This window comes from Suncus etruscus, chromosome 18, assembly GCF_024139225.1.
Source record: "Suncus etruscus isolate mSunEtr1 chromosome 18, mSunEtr1.pri.cur, whole genome shotgun sequence".
Classification (NCBI taxonomy): domain Eukaryota; kingdom Metazoa; phylum Chordata; class Mammalia; order Eulipotyphla; family Soricidae; genus Suncus; species Suncus etruscus.
This window is the reverse complement of record NC_064865.1, coordinates 31174658-31194598: the sequence shown is the minus strand read 5'-3', so window position 1 is coordinate 31194598 and position 19941 is coordinate 31174658.

The following is a 19941-nucleotide window of genomic DNA, read 5'->3' as shown; positions in this document are numbered from 1 at the left end:
ATAATGGAACATACAAAGAGGGAATAAAATTTAAAACAACAAATACTAGAACCAGATACTGAATATTTTGGAAATGAAATAGGAATTTAAATAACTATAAATAATTTGATAAGATTATTATTGGATATGGTAAGCAGCATGTAAGACCATATGAATAAGCAAGTATATATATATATATATCCTATAGAGACAATAGACACATTAAAATGAAAACACTGAGCTTTTGGGTAAATTATATAAGGGAAAATGAGCCAGAGTATTAATAGTAGAATCCCCAAATAATAAAGCAAAGAACAGAATACCAGAAAACTAGAATAATTTCAAACAGTCTAACATAAGCATATTAACAACAGGAACATTTAAATTTTTATGTAATTAAATAACATGGTTTGCAAACTTATTGATAGTGAAATTTGAGGCATATATTTCAACACCAATATAACCATCAGTGTCAACTCAAATCACCAGTGTCCCCATACTCCATCATCTCATCATCTCGCCCTCTTTCCACCTCTACCTTCCACCTTGACAGGCACATTACTGAGTTCAGTGTTGCATCTCAGATCTCATGTTTTCAGAGTTGTTGAGTGTGTGCTTTGGTTATATAGCTATACCACTCTTCCACATGAACAATATAATCAAAGCATATATCCCTGTAACCCCACTACTTAACTTTCTCATATTTTTACTGCCTTGATTTCTTTCCTTCTCCCTAGGCTCTTGGGTCAAGCATAAACTAGGCATTCTTCTTTTACTACATCAAAATTTCTCATCTGTCTCTATCGATCCTCTCTTGAGCTGGAGGCTAGCTCTAGCCGGCATGGGGTTTGGGGAGACTCCATGTGGAAGGCCTTTTCCCTAACTTGGGTGTGCTAGGAGCCGTGATAGGCCCCCAGCCTTCCCCTCTTCTGCCCCCGGCCTCCAGGCCTTCTGGGGTGGCAGCCCAGGTGGCCAGACAAGGTGGGTGTTGGGGGTCCCTCCCGGATGGGGTCCCAAGTTTCCCTACCCTTCCCCCAGCTCTAGGGTGGGAAGGGCACAGGGTGTATGGTGGGCAGATCCTGGCTTCCGGCTGTCTATCGATACTCTCTTGAGCTGGAGGCTAGCTCTAACCAGCATGGGGTTTGGGGATACCCCATGTGGAAGGCCTTCTCCCTAACTTGGGTGCACTGGGAGTCTTGATAGGCCCCCAGGCTTCCCCTCTTCTTCCCCCGGCCTCCAGGCCTTCTGGGGTTCCAGCCCAGGAGGTCAGAAATGGTGGGTCCTAACTTGGGGTGTGCTGAGATTTGCTCGGTTGTACTAAGTTTCTCACTTGCAATTTCTGATCAGTCTACATAGGGAAAACCAGGCGGGCTAGCGCCCCCGTGCGCACTGCATGTATCAAGAGTATTCCTTATCCTTATGTTTTGCTTATCCAGAATGTCCATTTTGTATTCTGCCCTTTCCCACACCCCTACAAAGCTCATTTTTACTCCTTAACTCTCTCACCCCCCCAAACATCACTAACCAACATTACTCTTTTTAACTTCAGTACTGCACAATCCTAATCACAGTCCAAAGCTGTGCATTGTGTGTAATAACCCCAAACTGTTTCAAAAGACATAAAATGGATTTTATGTATTTCTTTCGAATATTTTGTGTTTTTTCTTTGACATCTATAAGTCTTACTAAATATTCTCTTATACAGTGATGATTCTAATCACTTTTTATCTTCTCTTTATGAGCTGTTCAACAAAAAATTTTGGTGAAAGAGTCCCCAAGTTTAATGCTTATGATTGAACCATGTCATGGGGATTGTTGGACTTGTTCTTATGGCCCCCATATGTGCCAATAACGCCACGTGGCATTGCTCCTTTTTTGCATAGGCACATTAAAATGGGAAAATACTATAAATACAAATAAGATCCTATCTAATAGAGATTGGAACACACAAATCTTGTAGTGCAAAGAACTGAACATTGACATAACAACCTGGTACAGGCCTCAGAAGAAAGAGCATTTTCTATTCACTCCTGAACCAGGGGAGCCATCCACGAAACATTCAGGTTTGTCTATAACATCACCTGGAAACAATCCTCTACCACGGAAGACCCTACCACTGCTCAGACATCCACCTGCTCAAAAGAGACTTCCCTTAACACTGAGAAGACTTAACAACAACGACCTGCTTACAGGACAGGGCTCCCTGCATTGCCCTTTAATTGTGAGGTGAAACGAGAGGACGCTCCACATCCTGACTTAAATGTAGGATATGCAGATTCCAGGATCTTTAATACAGAAACATGATACCAACAACAGAGACTGTGTGAAAAATAAAAGTGTGTTGGCACTACAGACAATGTCTTGGATTGGACGATCTAGCTTGCCTGGAGTCTAGAGTTGGTCTTATGCCAGGAAACTTCAGGGGTAGGGTCTCTTTGTATTTAGGCCAAGGTTATTCCTGTCCATTCCCCTCATATTTTGGTGGGCCTAAGCAAACAAAAATTGCCACTCTAACACTGTTTTTACTGTGCTCCTTTGACTCTAATCCTTAAAAAGAAAAAAAAAAACACTTAAAATTTGAGGTTAACTTAAGCTAATATGCATGTACATGGAAATGCTAAAAATGCTATGCCTCTAATGTTTAAGGAGTTATGTAAGTTTTATGGCTTTAGATTGCCTTGTGTGCTGTTAAGACATATTATATAATGTGTTACAATCTGGGGACTTGAGGGACAAAGTACATGGATTCTGTTTAATTTATCTTAATGTTCTTTGGCTGAAAGTTCAAAGTTAAGATATCAGCAAGGGGACTTCTTCTGAGAATTATGTTATGGGTGATTGTCCTTCCACTGTAACTTTACCTTGTCCTCTTTCTTTGCATCTTTGTTCTCATTATTTAAAATAAATTAAAAAAAATTTTCATCTGGTAACTTATATATAATAGATAAGCGAGATCATTCTGTGTTTATCTTTCTTCTGGCTTACTGCATTCAACATAATATTGTCCAGATCCAACCAGGTTGCAGAAAATTGTATGATTTCATCATTCATTACAGCTGCAGAGCATTCCATTGGGTTTATGGACCACAACTTCATAATCCATTTATCCATGTTTGGAGATCAAGGTTAATTCCATATTTTAGCTATTGTACCAAGTGCAGCAGTGAATAATGGTGTGCATATGTTCTACTAAATAAACATTTTTAAGTATTGGGAGTAGAATTGCTGAATCATATGACAGCTTAGTTCTAAGTTTAATGGTAGAAACATTTTAAGCAATGAGAATTTCCCTAAGACTAATGTTAGATGTTAACTAATTAATCAAGAAGTTCAAATTTAAAATAGGAAATGTAGGAGAACCAAAAATTATATAAGGAATTAAAGACAAAGATAAATATTACCTATCTTATGGAGCACTAAAATAATAATCATATCTGACTTCTCATAAACTATAAAAACAAGAGCAAAAATAGTTGCTAATTTTTTCAACATTAAATATGAATCCCATTTCAATATATTTCCATCAAAAGTCATTTCAATGCTCTAAAATGTGATTTATGAGACTCATCTAGGTAAAGCCAACTAGAAGATTCAGTGAGCTATTTTCTGTAAACTATAGAACACTGAAAATGTTATGTATATGGGAGGTTAAGTTTCATACAGATAATAACAAAAAGGCTCTGAAGTTAGATGTGAACTACAAGGGGACACAGAAGAAAAAAATTTAACACCTGGAAATTAAACAGTCTACTACTGAACAACCAGTGGGTCCGAGATGAAATCAAAGAAGAAATAAAAAATTTCCTGGAAATAAACAACAATGAAAACACAAACTATCAGAACCTATGGGATACAGCAAAAGCGGTACTGAGAGAAAAATTTATATCTCTGCAAGCACACATCAGGAAGGAAGAAGGAGCATACATGAATAGCTTAATGATGCAGCTTATAGAATTAGAAAATGATAAACAAAAGAAACTAAAAATAGGGAGACAGAAGGAAATAACAAAGCTGAGAGCAGAAATCAATGAAATGGAAACCCAAAAAACAATCCGAAAGATCAACGAAAGCAGAAGTTGGTTCTTTGAAAAAAATAAACAAGTTTGATAGACCATTGGCAAAACTCACAAAGCAAAAGAGAGAGAGAAATTTGATAACACATATTAGAAATGAACACGGCGAGATCACTACAGATACTGCAGAGATTCAAAGGGTATTCAGAGAATACTTTGAGAAACTCTATGCCACTAAATATGAGAACCTGGACGAAATGGATAAATTTTTGAACTCATATACCCTTCCACAGTTGAATAAAGAAGATGTAGCATATCTAAACACCCCCAACACTATTGAGGAAATTAAAACCGTAATCAAAAATTTGTCCAAAAACAAAAGCCCAGGCCCTGATGGATTCATGAATGAATTCTTTCAAAGTTTTCAAGAGGAACTACTACCAATACTGGCCAGGCTCTTTTATGAAATCGAAAAAACAGGAACACTTCCAAATAACTTTTATGAAGCCAACATCAACTTAATACCAAAATCAGATAGAGATGCTGCCAAAAAGAAAATTATAGAGCAATATCCCTGATGAACACAGATGCAAAGATCCTCAACAAAATCCTGGCGAAGAGAATCCAGTGCCTCATCAAGATCATTCACTTTTATCAAGTAGGTTTCATCCCAGGAATGCAAGGATGTTTTAACATCTGTAAATCTATCAACATAATACACAACATAAACAACAAGAAAAATAAAAATCACATGTCATATCAATAGATGCAGAAAAAGCATTTGATAAAGTTCAACACCCATTCTTGATGAAAACTCTCAGCAAGATAGGAATAAAAGGAACATTTCTCAATATATTTAAGGCCATCTACCACAAGCCAGTGGCAAATATTATTCTCAATGGAGAAAAACTAAAAGCCTTCCCTCTAAATTCGGGTGCAAGACAAGGCTGTCCTCTCTCATCACTCCTATTCAACATAGTACTGGAAGTACATGCTATAGTGATTAGGCAAGAAAAAAAAGCTTCTAGAAATAAAAAATTTATATAGCAAAGTGGCAGGCTACAAAATTAACACACAAAAATCAATGGCCTTGGGGCCGGGCGGTGGCGCAAGAGGTAAGGTGCCTGCCTTACCTGCGCTAGCCTTGGACAGGACCACGGTTCGATCCCCCGGCGTCCCATATGGTCCCCCAAGCCAGGAGCGACTTCTGAGCACATAGCCAGGAGTAACCCCTGAGCGTCACAGGGTGTGGCCCAAAAATCAAAAAAAAAAAAAAATCAATGGCCTTTTTATGCACTAATAATGATAGGGAAGAAATGGACATTAAGAGAACAATCCCATTCACATTAGAGCCACACAAACTCAAATATCTTGGAGTCAACCTGACTAAAGATGTGAAGAATCTATACAAAGAAAACTATAAAACACTGCTCCAAGAAATAAGAGAGGACACGCAGAAATGGAAACACATACCCTGCTCATGGATTGGCAGGATCTACATCATTAAAATGGCAATACTTCCAAAAGTATTGTACAGAATTAACGCAATTCCTCTAAATATACCCATGACATTCTTCAAAGAAGTGGATCAAACACTTCTGAAATTCATTTGGAACAATAAACAACCTCGAATAGCTAAAGCACTCCTTGGGAAAAGGAATATGGGAGGCATTACTTTCCCCAATTTTAAGCTGTATTACAAAGCAATAGTTATAAAAGCAGCATGGTATTGGAATAAAGACAGACCCACAGATAAGTGGAATAGGTTTGAGTACTCAGAGAATGTTCCTCAGACATATAACCACCTAGTTTTTGATAAAGGAGCAAGAAATCCTAAATGGAGCAAGGAAAGCCTATTCAACAAGTGGTGTTGGCACAACTGGTTAGCTACTTGCAAAAAAGCGAACTCAGACCACCAGCTAACACCATGTACAAAGGTAAAATCCAAATGGATTAAAGACCTTGATATCATATCTGAAACTATAAGGTATATAGAACAACATGTAGGTGAAACACTCCAGGACATTGAGACTAAAGGCATCTTTAAGAAGGAGACAGCACTCTCCAAACAAGTGGAAGCAGAGATAAACAGATGGGACTATATTAAGCTGAGAAGCTTCTGCATCTCAAAGGAGATAGTGCCCAGAATACAAAGGCCACCCACTGAGTGAGAGAAATTATTCACCCAATACTCATCAGATAAAGGACTAATATCCAAAATTTACAAGGTACTGACAGAACTATACAAGAAAAAAAAAACAACTAACCCCATCAAAAAATGGGGAGAAGAAATGAAAGACACTTTGAAAGATAAATGGCCAAATGGCACATTAAAAGATGCTCAACATCACTAATCGTCAGGGAGATGCAAATCAAAACTACTATGAGGTACCACCTCACGCCACTGAGATTGGCACACATCACAAAAATGGAAAACAAGCAAAGCTGGCAGGTATGTGGAGAGAAAGGAACTCTTATCCACTGCTGGTGGGAATGCCATCTAGTTCAACCTTTATGGAAAGCAATATGGATATTCCTCCAAAAACTGGAAATCGAGGTTCCATACGACCCAGCTATACCACTCCTAGGAATATACCCGAGGAACACAAAAATACAATACAAAAATCCCTTCCTTACACCTATATATCCAGACGCTGGAAACAACCAAGATGCCCTTCAACAGATGAGTGGCTCAAGAAACTGTGGTACATATACACAATGGAACACTATGCAGCCGTCAGGAGAGATGAAGTCATGAAATTTTCCTATACATGGATGTACATGGAATCTATTATGCTGAGTGAAGTCAGAGGGAGAGAGAAAGATGCAGAATGGTTTCACTCATCTATGGGTTTTAAGAAAAATGAAAGACATTTTTAACAGTATCTCAGAGACAAGAGAGATGAGGGCTGGTAGGTGCAGCTCATGACATGAAGCTCATCACATAGAGTGATGAGTGCAGTTGGAGAGATGACTACACTGAAAACTATCATAACAATGTGAATGAATGAGGGAATTAGAAAGCCTGTCTCGAGTACAGGTGTGGGGGGTGGGGAGGAGGGAGATCTGGGAAATTGGTGGTGGGAATGTTGCACTGGTGAAGGGGGGGTGTTCTTTACATGACTGTAATCATACAACTATAATCATATTTGTAATCACGGTGTTTAAATAAAGATAATTATAAAAAAAGAAAGTGGAAAAAGTCCTGGAAGCTAGGGAGTAAGCACTGACATAACTGGAATTATTACAATAATGTCTTTACTTAAAAAAAAAAAACCATAGATGAATGAGACTATTCTGTGTCTACCTCTCTCACTCTGACTTATTTCACTCAGCATAATAGGTTCCATGTACACCCATGTATAGAAAAATTTCATGACAACATCTCTCCTGATGGCTGCATAATATTCATTGTAGATATGTACCACAGTTTCTTTACCCATTCCTCCGTTGAAGGGCATCTTGGTTGTTCCCAGAGTTTGGTATTTTAAAAAGTGCTGCAATGAATATATGTGTGAGGAAGGGATATTTGAATTGTATTTTTATGTTCCTAGGGATATCCCTAGTAGTGGTATAGCTGAATTGTATGGGAGCTCAATTTCCAGTTTTTTTGAGAAATCTCCATATTGTTTTCCATAAAGTCTGGACTAGACAGCATTCCCACCAGCAGTGGGTAAGAGTTCCTTTTTCTCCACATCCCTGCCAGCACTACTTGTTTTTATCTTTGTGATGTGCGCTAATCTGTGTGACGTGAGATGATACCTCATAGTTGTTTTGATTTGTATCTCCCTGATGATTAGGGATGTGGAGCATTTTTTCATGTGTCTTTTGGACATTTGAATTTCTTCTTTGACAAAGTGTTCATTTCTTCTCCCCATTTTTTGATGGGATCAGATTTTTTTCTTGTAAATTTCTGTCAGTGCCTTGTATATTCTAGATATTAGCCTCTAATTTGATGAGTATTGGTTGAATAATTTCTTCTATTCAGTGGGTGGCTCTTATATCCTAGGCACTATTTCCTTTGAGGTGCAGAGGCTTCTCAGCTTAATATATTTCCATCTGTTTATCTCTGCTTCCACTTGTTTGGAGAGTGCTGTTTCCTCCTTGTAGATGTCTTTAGTCTCAATATCATGGAGTATTTTACCTACGTGTTGTTCTATATACCTTAAGGTTTCAGGTCTGATAACAAGGTCTTTAATCCATTTGGATTTTACTTTCGTACATGGTGTTAGCTGAAAGGTCTGAGTTCACATTTTTGCAAGTGACTAACCAGTTGGGTTTGTTTGTTTGTTTTTTGGGCCACACGTGGTGATGCTCAGGGGTTACTCCTGGCTATATGCGCTCAGAAATCGCTCCGGGCTTGGGATCTAACTGTGGTCTGTCCTAGGCTAGCTCCTGCAAGGCAAACGCCTTAACGCTCCAGGCTATTGCTCTGGTCCCAGTGTGTGTGTGTGTGTGTGTGTGTGTGTTTTCATTTTAGTTTAACTTGACACATCTTGTTATTTTCATGTGGCTTTGAGTTATTATTTTGATGTAAAGGACATGACTGTCTTTTAGCCGCACTCGAGAGATAATAATTTCTCACAGATTTTATTTGTAAATATATTTGAGAAAAAAATCTTGCCAGATAGAATAACAAACATCAGGATTATGATATTTTTAATCACTTGAGTATAATATTCCAATTTTTCTGTGGTCTGTAAAACATACTGCCAGGGCATGTCTAAGCTTTTAGGGGGGCTCAGCTCACCAGATGTATCCTCAGATTTTCCTGGTGGGTAGAACTAATTTAAGCCCCATGGGGTTCCTCAAAAGGCCCGCTGTGGACGCCTTTTTCCCCTGCGTGGATGGTTGAGGATTTCCAAAGAGACGCCTGGCATTACATTTTCAGCCAGTATTTGACTATCTCTCCTTTGTATATATCAGGCAAAATAATAGCCTCTATCAAATAATTTGGCTCAGAAATTCCAGCACAAAAGTTTATTTGAGAACCCCCTTTTCTGGATATAGTCAGCCCTAAAAGCAAAGACAATTTTTCTCTCCTTTTCAAATATGTCCTTTGCAGCAGCAGTTTCTGGTAATCAAGGGTGTAACCAGAATATAGTTTTGACTTTTGACCCTCCTTTAGAAATAGGAAAGCTCATTCTTGGGGATTTGGTACCTCCCTTCATTTAACTTCTAAAACAATAGAGTTCAGCCTAGAAACACCAAGTTTATAGATATTTCCTATTTTCTCCTAATCCTGATTTTGCATTTAAAGCAAGCTTTTGCTAAGAGTTACCTTGAGCTGTGACCTTCTCTCTTGTAACTTAGAATTTTTATAGTCTCACCCATAGCTTAGGTATTGTTGTTGTTGTACTAGGCTTTGTGATTACAATTATTCTTCACCTGTGGCTAATTTTACCTCTATAAATCCCCCTGCTCAAAAATTAAACTTGTCCCACTCCTGCCAGAAACTTGTTGACCCCACATTCTATGTGGTTTCATTTATTTTGAGCAACCCACTCTTCCTGAAGTGGATTCACTGAAATCACACTGGTGCTGTAAGAAAGAAGCCACTTGCAGCAACATACATTGAGAAATAAGTAATATAAGTGTAAGATATATACTAAGAAATACATTGAACTACACTGATTTTTAATAGAAACTTTTATGTGATAAATTACCTTTTTCTTGAATTTCAATGTCTCCGGGAGTATTTTTTGTGGTTACCTTTCTTGAAGTTTGTTGAAAACTTCTTGACTTTTATCTGTTGTGATGACCTAAAACTTGCCTATTTTTGAAGAAATGATTGTATAAATTCGGTTGATTTCTCTTGGAATTCCCATTATGAATATTTTGGTCCATTTGATGTTATTTGACAAGTCCCTCAGGCTCTTTTCACTCTATTTATTATGAGTAAAAATAATTTCAACAAGTTCATTGATTTTTGACTCTTCAGACTGCTGTTGAATAAAACAATTTTTACTTCAGTATTCAGTAATTGAATGCAACAAAAAGAAGTTAAGTTTTAGACTGAAAATATAATTTGTTTACATCCTTTATATATTTGTCTATTTAATTTAGATCACTGAACATTCTTTTTTCCAGTTATCGTAAATTGTTTATTCAACAACATTAGAGTAATTCAATAAGATGCAGTAAAGCAAATGTAGATGGAAAAGATCCACTTCAGCTAGAGTCAAAGAAGTTCTTTGGAAAAGATTCAAAATGGATGTTTATTGATCAGTTATGGTATTCTGTAAGTCTAACATTTAATTGAATTTAGTCATTTAGCTAATAAATATTGATATTCTTAGAATGTGTATTCTCCACTTCCATTTAGATTAAAATAACTTCACAGTACTCTTTTATAGTTAAGTAATTTGGTCATTAAATACTACTCAGATGTCAAGGTAAATATAACTGACTATAATATATAGCAAGGAATAAAATCTCTGACATTAATAGAAACTATAGAGAGCAAAAAGTCCTTGGAATTTCTAGAAAATATATATATTTAAAACACTATTATTTGCAAAGTTAGTCATAGTTGAATTTAGACATAAAATGTTCTATCAAGAATCCCATCACCAGTGTCAACTACCATCCACCAATTTTCTCAGGTTCCTTCCTATACTTCCCCCTCTTGCCACTTGGACAAGGCACCTTTTTAAGTTTAGTTGTTCTGTTGACTGTCCTAGAGATTGATACACAAAAGTGGAATGGCTTAATCATATACAAGCTCAATTTGAGTTTATTAAGAACTTTCCATAGAGTTGTCCATGGGGATTGGACAGACAAAATTCCCACCAAGAGTGGATGAGATTTTTTTCTTTCTTTCTTTCTTTTTTTTTTTTTTTTAGGTTTTGGGGGCCACACCCAGAAATGCTCAATGGTTTATACCTGGCTCTGTTCTCAGAAATCATTCCTGGTAGGTTCAGTGGACCCATGGAATGACAGCAATTGAATTCAGTTGGCCACCTGAAAGATAAACACCCTATTTGCTGTGCCCAAGTACCTTTTCTGGTTTGTTTTTGGGTCACACCCAGCAGAGCTCAGGAGTTTCTCCCCTAGCTCTTTTAAACCACATCCACTCCCCACCAACACAGATTATTCCTGGTATTTTTGGTATGTGTCATTCTCACTGGTGTTAAGATGATATCTCATTGTCATCTTGATTTGTATTTCCCTAATAAGTGACGGTGAGCAATTTTTCATGTGCCTTTTGACTATCTGTTGATCATTCTTAGAGAAGTGTCTGTTCATTTCCTTCCCCCATTTGTGGTGACAGTTTTAGATTTTGAGGGTTAATATTTGAGAGTACATTGTATATTCTGGATATCAACACTTTATTTGCTGTGTTGAGTGCAAATATTTTCTTCCACTCAGTTATCTTTTAGTTTAGCCAGAGTTTTATTCATCAAGAAATCTTTTTTTGTTTTAAGTTTAATAAAATTCCATTTGTTTAGTTTGAATTCTTAGGCCTTACCATTGGCATCATATAGTTGAATACTCCTTTGACGTCTAGGTTTTGAAGAAATCTACCTATGTTTTCTTCAATGAACTTTATATACTTAGGACTGATCTCAAAGTCTTTGATCCACTTTGAATTAACTTTTGTGTAACATGTGAAATATAAATCAAGCTTTAATTCTTTACATGTGATTATCTTTATTTCATTTAATGTTTATAGATTCCCTATCAAAATTTACATGTGATTTTCTTTATTCCATTTTGTTTTTAGATTTCTTGTCAAAATTTAGCTGAATATATACTTAAAGGTTTTCCATTAGACATTGTATTCAAATCCATTTGTCAAAAAATGTCTTTGTTCCAGTACCATGCTGTATTGATCAGAATAACTTTGTAGATAATTTGTAGATAATTTTTTTGGTAATTAAATGCCTCCCAGTTTCTTAGTTTTTCAGTATGGTGTTGGATATCTGAGGTCTTTTACGATTCCACAAAAACGTTATTGACTGTGTTAAGTCAAAGAATGTTGTGTAACTTTGGTAGGAGTTGCATTGAATTCGTGTAGTAGCTTCAGTGGGATGGTCATTTTGACAATATTGATTCTTCCAGTTCATACACAATTAATGTTTTTCCATTTTCTAAAGTCTTATCCATTTTCTTTTGTGTATTCAAGTTTCATGGTATAGGTCTCTTATCTCTTTTGTGAAGATTACTAGGTACTTGATGTTTTTGGATACTGTTTTAAATGAGATAGATTCTTTGGGTTCTTTATTCTCTGACTCAAAACTTGTATAAAGGAACACAATCTATTTTTTAGTATTGATTCTGTAGCCAGCAACTTTCCTGTATTGATTAATGTTTTTGTTTTGTTTTGTGTTTTATTGAGTTTTGTTTTGTTTTTGTTTGGGGTCACACCAAGTGGTGCTCAGGGGTTACTTCTAGCTCTGTGCTCAGAAATTGCTCCTGGCATTTTCAGGGAACCATATGGGGTGCCAGGGATTGAACCCAGATCAGCTATGTGCAAGACTATGTACTATGTGCTATCACCGTGCTATCGCTCCAGTTCTGCTTTACTGTTCATAAAAGTGTTTTTGTGGGCACTTTACAGTTTTCAATATATTGTCTTCTGCAAGTTGAGATAATTTTACTTTCTCTTTTTGAATTTGATCTCTTTGATTTTCTTCTCTTGTCATATTGTTGTTGCTAAGACTTTTAATACATTGTTTAAAAGAGTGGAGACAATTAATATCCTTGCCTTGAGCCTGATCTCAGTGCTTTCAATTTTCTACTGTTAAGAATAATATTAGATCTAAGAGCAAGTTATCCTTCCTCACCTACCAATGATAAGACAAAACCAGAAGACATGTCACCCTTTGATCTGTGAAAAAACCAAGATTGCTATATACAGATGACTGGTTGTTACAACCAGGACTAGACAGTATGAATCCCGGGACCAACAATAACAACAAGAAAAGCTCTAACCTAGCTTTTGGTCTACAATCTGTTCAACAAAGAAGATCTCCAGTTCCAGAGGTTTGACTGAGACAACCGCAAGTGAACGGGTCTTCCAGAAACATAATGAAAGACTCTGTCCCAGGCTCCATCCTAGTAGCAACATAATGACCAAGAACACCAACTACAGAAGATGAATTAAAACGACACTGAAGAAGCAGAACTGTTAGAACCACAAAGAAAGCCTTCATCATAAGCTCCATTCCTTGAGCTGCACAATCACCAAGATCTCTAGATACAGAGGACTGATTTTACCATCCATGACGAAGCAGAAGTCTTCCATACACCACAAAAGCACCAAGGGGAGAGTAAATGATCATGCAAGGAGTCTATAGTTAATCCCATGACAGTATACTTCAGGGATGGAGAAACCCTGTATCTCCTAGGCCAAGGGAATTCCCTCTATAATATCCCCAATAATTATTGTGCCTATGCAGGGGGAAAAAGAAAAAAAGGGGGGGAAGAAAAAAAAGCACAAAATAATCATTTTTTCACATACATATTTATTGATTGATTGATTGTTTTTTTGAGGTCTTTATTTTGGTTTAGATATTGAAGTTGATGTTTTCTTTTTATTTTATATTATTTTATCTTCTCTTTCTCTTTCTTTTTGCACTCCAGTATGATTTGAATTCAGAACCAAGACTATTATGTGGTGCTTCTCTTTATTGCTGTAGGGTTCACTGGATATTTAATTCGACATTTATATTTGTATTGTTATGGTGTTTCAATTACCTTTTTCATGTCCTCTCTCAAACTGAGGCTGATAGCCACTAGAAGGACTCCGCCCATTTTCAGCATATTTTTATTTTTTTTAATTTTTTTTTGCTTAATCTTTACCTCATTCTATTGCCTTTGTTTCCCTCAAACAAAACCACAGAACTTGATTTATCTAGGTTAGCCTCAGCCTCTCAAATAGAGGGAGAAACAAGGGAGGGCACCAGGACCAAACAGATGTATGATCACTGATAGTAAGCTAGATAAAGAGGGGACCACCTACTCTAGCAGCCTGTGGGGTGATGGTCAGGAATATGAGTTTCAGAAAGGGAACGGGGATGGAAGGAGGACAAATTGGTGGTGGGTATTCTCCTGATTCAAGGGTAATATGTACCTAAAATACTAATGTGAAAGATATGTAAGCCACTATGATCAAAATAAAAAAATTAAATAAAAAAGAATAATATTAGCTATTGGCTTTTTATAGAAAGACTCTATGAACTTGACAAAGATTTTTTTTCCCATCCCTATTTTCCTGATTTTTATCATGAATGACTTTTGTATATTGCTAAAGTTTTCTATTCTTAAATTTATATGAACATATTATTTTTAGCTTTCATTTACTGATGTGGTTTTTGACATTAATTGATTGCATATATTGAGCCATCCTTGCATTTCTGGAATGAAACCCACGTTTCATTTTTATGTGTATTTTTTTTTTGTGCTACTTATTTTGGTTTGCTAAGATTTTATTACAAATTTTGCATCAATGTTCATCAAAATATATAAATTTCTTTTTTGGTAGTATCTTTGTCAGTTTTGGGTATCAGTGTCATCTTAGCTTCATAGGAGGTATTAGGGAGCATTTCAATTTCTTCAATATTTTGAATGGCAGTAAATATTATCTGAAGGTTTGATAAAACTCACCTGTAAACTGATCTGGGTCTGGACTAATCCTCAGTAAGTTCTTATTACTCTTTTAATTTACTTGTGATTCAGCTTATTTTCAGTTATTTCTCTCCTCATTCAGTGTTGAGAAATTACATATTTCTAGAAACCTGCCTGTTTCTGTTAGTTTCTCTAACTTAACAAAGTAAAGTTGTTCATAGTAAGCTATTTTTTGTTTCTGGAGGTTCTCTTGTAATTTCACCCCATTCATTGCTGATCCTATTTATTTGAGCACTTTCCTCTAATTTTCCCTTCAGCCTTGCTAATGTGTTGTTTCTATTTTGTTTATTCTTTTGAAGAACCAGCTCTTGGTTTCATTGGCTTTGTATTGCTTTCTTATTTTCTATATAATTGATTTCTGCATTGATTTTTTTTCTATTAGTGTTTGGATTCATTTGTTGATTTGTATGTATTGATTCCTTATTACTTCTAGTTCTATTGTATTTTAAATAAATAATGTCCATTCTTGTCTCTATTTACTTTCTTAGGGTAAATATAATTTGTTGTGATACAAGTTGGCTGTCTCACCTTTTTATTCTCCATTAGTTTGTATAATTGCTTTCTATCCATTTACACTGAGCCTGTGTTTATATTGTGATTTTTAGATGTGTTTTCTGTAAGCAGCATATTAATTTGTTTTATCTTCTGGTTTATCCTGCCATTCTGTGCCTTTTAATGGAAGAGTTTAGTCCATTGACATTTGGGGATATTATGAATATAAAAGATTATGTTGTCATTTTATTGTGTAGGTTTATAGCATCTACAAGTGGTTATTTGGCTTATATAAGTGACTTATATGTTATTCAGAGCTGGTTTGGTTATCACAAATGTTGCCAACATTATTTTTATGTCTGAAAATGTTCCTTTTTCCTCTCTTCCATCTGAATAAGATCTTTCCTGGGTTTTGAATTCTATGTTTAAAGCACCTTTTATTCAGTAATTTTGAATATGTTATTTAACTCTTGCAGGATTATTATGTGGGGATATATGTTGTGGCACTTATGCTTCATCTTTATATTTAAGGTTTTTCTTCTCCCTTATCTCTTTAATAAGTTTATAGTTCTCTGATTTTCCATTTTCATTGTTGTTGTTCTGTATGAGTCTATTTTGTTTGACACTATTGATCTATTGAATTTGTGCGACTGCTTACTTCTAAACAGTGGAGTAATTCTTTGCTGTTATCTCTCCCACCTCTTTTTCTTCCCTGTTCTCTTTTCCCTCACATTATAGTATTCCTATAATTTATAGAATACATTTATTTGTTCATTAATAACCTTACATTTTCTTTAACTCTTTTGTCTCTCTTTTATTTTCAACTTGTCTTAAATTTTGTCTTTATGGTTCTCCCGATGAGATTCTGCTATTATGTTTTGCTAGCATGTTTTTATTTGTTTTTGTTTTGTTTTTAGTTCAGTTCAGTCTTCTGTTCAGTTTGTATGGAATCTCTCATCTCAAGAAGTTATTTGAGTTGCTTGATTTTCCCATCATTGTTCCTTAATTTTTGTTGCTACTACATAAAGGGTTGATTTTTAAGTCCTCATTGACCAGGTGCTAGCATTTTGATGGGATAGTAGATAGTATTTTTCCTATTTGCAACTGCAGTTGAATTACTTAGTTTCTCTGTTATTCTTTGATTTTTGGGGGGGGGGGGTTAATGTTGAAACTTTAGATTCATAGTTACTTGAAAAGTGATCTGTTGAATTGTTTCTACTAAGTGCTGACTAATATTGTGGCTGCTTATCAGATTATTTTCCTTACCATGCAGGGTTATTTGAGCATGCCTAGAAACTTGTCAACTAGTTACTTCATCAAGTTAACTGAGCTTTGATGTTATACTCTGTCCTACTGGTCCACTAATAGAAGCTGTATTATTTAGCAATGGTTTGTGTTTATAGGGAAAATACTCATCAGTTATGGCCAATTTCTGACTGAGGGATGACTCAGGACTGCACAGAAATGGGGCTGTTGTCTCCAATTTTTCAAGTGTATCTGGGTCATATCACTTCAGTTTGGGGGACAGGTCCAGCCTATATACCATGATGCACCTAAACTCAGGGAGTGAGGAATGCCAGATCTTGCCAATTTCTTACCAAGGGATGGAACAGACACTGCAGGATTGAGTGCTAGAGTCCGCCTTTGCCAGGTGTGCCTGAGGAGCATGCTTTGATTTGGGGAGTCAATAAACATTCTTAAAATTAAGAGTTTCAAATTTTATCCCAGAATGAGGACTTTAGGTCTTTTTTTCCAATATGGAATGAATTCTTGTTTTTTTTTTTTGTTTTTTTTTTTTTTTTTTTTTTTTTTTTTACTGCATTGAATCTGCAAAGAAATAGAAAGTAGGGTTTTGGCTCAAACATCCAATTTTCAACTTTGCTAATCAACACAGCATGCAACTTTAAGATTTTTCTAAGACCATTTATGCAGTATCCAAGGTCTATTATAATTTTGTTCTAATTTCTATATACTTATAGGAATTTTTCAAAGTTAAGTTCTAATTATTATTATAATTACTATAACATTTTCTTTGACGGTATTGAATGGCCATGTATGCTACAAGAATTTCAAGTTCTGTGGCTGTGAGACATGTCTGTGGCTAGAAGGGCGAGGAGAAGCTGCCACTTTTATTCTGACAAGAACCTATAGTTCGTAGATCAAATATCTGCATGCCTAGAGTTTTGATTGGTTAAATATCTCTGCACTGATAAAGAAGTGAATTTGGGCCATTGATGGGGCAGTGATTGTGAATTGTGGATGTAGTTGTTGAGACTGGAAGGGTGGGAACTTGGTGTAACTGATTTTTTGCTGCTAAAGAAAACATATAAAAACACATGTAATTTTCTAAGTACTAAAATTGTCTCTGAATTTATTAAATAGATTCCATTGTAAGATCTAACAATTTTTACAACTTTCTTTTGCTGACAAGTTTCTGTTTTTGACAGTTCCATTACCACTTAGTTTTAAACAAGCAATATAAAGTAAAATATTTTTTGCCTGCCAGTGGTTAGGCTTGCAGGTAGGTGGAATCTGGGAACACTGGTGGAGGGATTGTTAGTTACACTGCTAGTGAGATTGGTGTTGGAACACAAAATGCATAAACAAATATATTATGGGCAATTATGTAAACTATAATATTTAAATAAATTAAAAATTAAAAATAAAAAATGCTTTTAAATGTCCTGTCTTCTCTGAGGGTTTTATATCTACTCTCTGTACTTTGTAGGGTCTTGATATATCTGAACTATTATATTTGTATTTTATTGCCCATATCTCTGACCCTTAGGATCACACATTTGCAGCCCATCTGAAACTTTTACTTTGATGCTTCTTATTGCTTTCAGGAACATTTGACCTGATATTAAAACTATACTGCTAAGGGTATCAGTACTGAGTTAAGTGAGACAGAAACAAACCCCTTAGGTAAATTTACAAATCAAAATTTTGCAAGATCCATTATTTTCTATCCTTCTTCCTGAACCGACCCCCAGATTCAGGAAATTGGAACACTTCCTTCCAACTGCTCAGAGCAGTGGGAAAAGGTTAGGAAAAATAGGCAAGTAAAAGCTGCAGTCAACACAATAGAAAACTTTCTGACAAAATTTTTATGTAGGCTTAGTAATTATAAAATATCTCTAACCCAGTTAAGATGAAGGAGCCAAGCTATTTGGTATTTCCATGGGAACTGAAAGACTAGTGCTTCATATTCTGCCAACTTATTGATGTCACCTCCAAATTCCCTTTTACCATTTTGTGCATCTGTTTTCAGCTTCAAGATTTTTCTTAGGTTATACATTGACTTATTTGGAGAAGTTCCCTTAAGATTAGAACTATCTCATCTGCAGGCATAAAATAAAAATAAAAAAGTAGTTTGTTTTCTAGAACATTTCTCAGACAAGGTTTGTTCCACATGCATCAATATGGATATCTACACACACACATAAAACTTGGAGGTATAACTTTTACATCAATGGCTCTTTGGGATCAAGTCTGCAACTGCCCTCTATGGAAATTTTCCTTAACTGTACACCTGCTTTGATATAATCCTCTTTCCAGTCCTACTTTACAGACTCCTTTACTATTCTGCTTGATTTAAGAAATTTCTTTCACTTATCTTCATCTCAGGGGCTCTTTCGAGGAAACATAACTAAGATCCAAATTACACATGCTTTTCTTCCTATATAAACAACAGCTTGTAGCTTGTTCAAATTGAAATTAAATTGCAATCTTCTCTATAAAACTCATAGTATATATGTCCATATAAGAAAAAATATAGTTTTAAAATATAATTTTATATGCACTACCTATTACACAGAAATATGGGCCAGGAAAGCCAGCATTTTTGTTTTGTTGGCCATACCCAGAGATGTTTAGGGGTTATTACTTATTCCAGGAGGAATTTTTCCAGCAAAAATTTCTCCTGGCAGTGCTGGGGGACCATACAGGATTCTTTGTACTAAACCTGTGTCAGTCACATGCTATACCTGCTGTATTATCTCTGTGTCCAAAAGGGAGAGCCAGCATTTTTAAAGAGAATATCTTAATAGTTGATCAAATCATATGCCATCAGGAGGTATGGCATATTTCAGGGGGTTATATAAAGAGTAGTTAATAAAGGGACTATTTAAAGATATAAAGGTAGGGCTACTAGAATGAATAGGACAATGAGGCACCAGGACAACATCAACAGAGCATTGTTACCATCACCACAATCCACAGGAAGGAATTTGTTACTAGAAACCAGCAAGCTATAGGCATGAGAGAGAGAAAATGTCAGTCCTTCCAGTCTACCTGTTTTTTTCTAAAATACAGACAGCCACAAGAAACCATAAGGAATAAACATTTCTACTTCTTGTTCCTTCTATCCCTGACCACCATGAATATATTCCATAAGCTGAGTCTTCAGAAAGTAAAGCCATGTGTGAAAAACACTATTTCTTCTAACAACTAGCTTGCTGCCTATGCCTATGTTTACCTTGGCAGTCTTAATCTGAATCAGTTCATTTCCAATAACTGAGCACTGTGATGTTATCAAGATCCTATGCCATCCCTGCACTAAATACTTAAACTGGCCCAGCCTAAGTTTATTGGACCTGCATCACAGTTTGGTCTTGTACCCTGCCTTCTTTTCCCAAATGTTGATACCTAGCAATCATTCTTTATTTCAAACTCCATTTCAGAGTCTCTCAGAAATCAACCAATGACAGTGAGATGGGTGTTGTAATTCACATAGGCCAGCCTCCTGTGTGAAGTTTAAGACAGAATTTAGGTACAAACACAAAATGACTCGCAAGTTAAAGCTGCATTGATAAGGTGTGTGTCC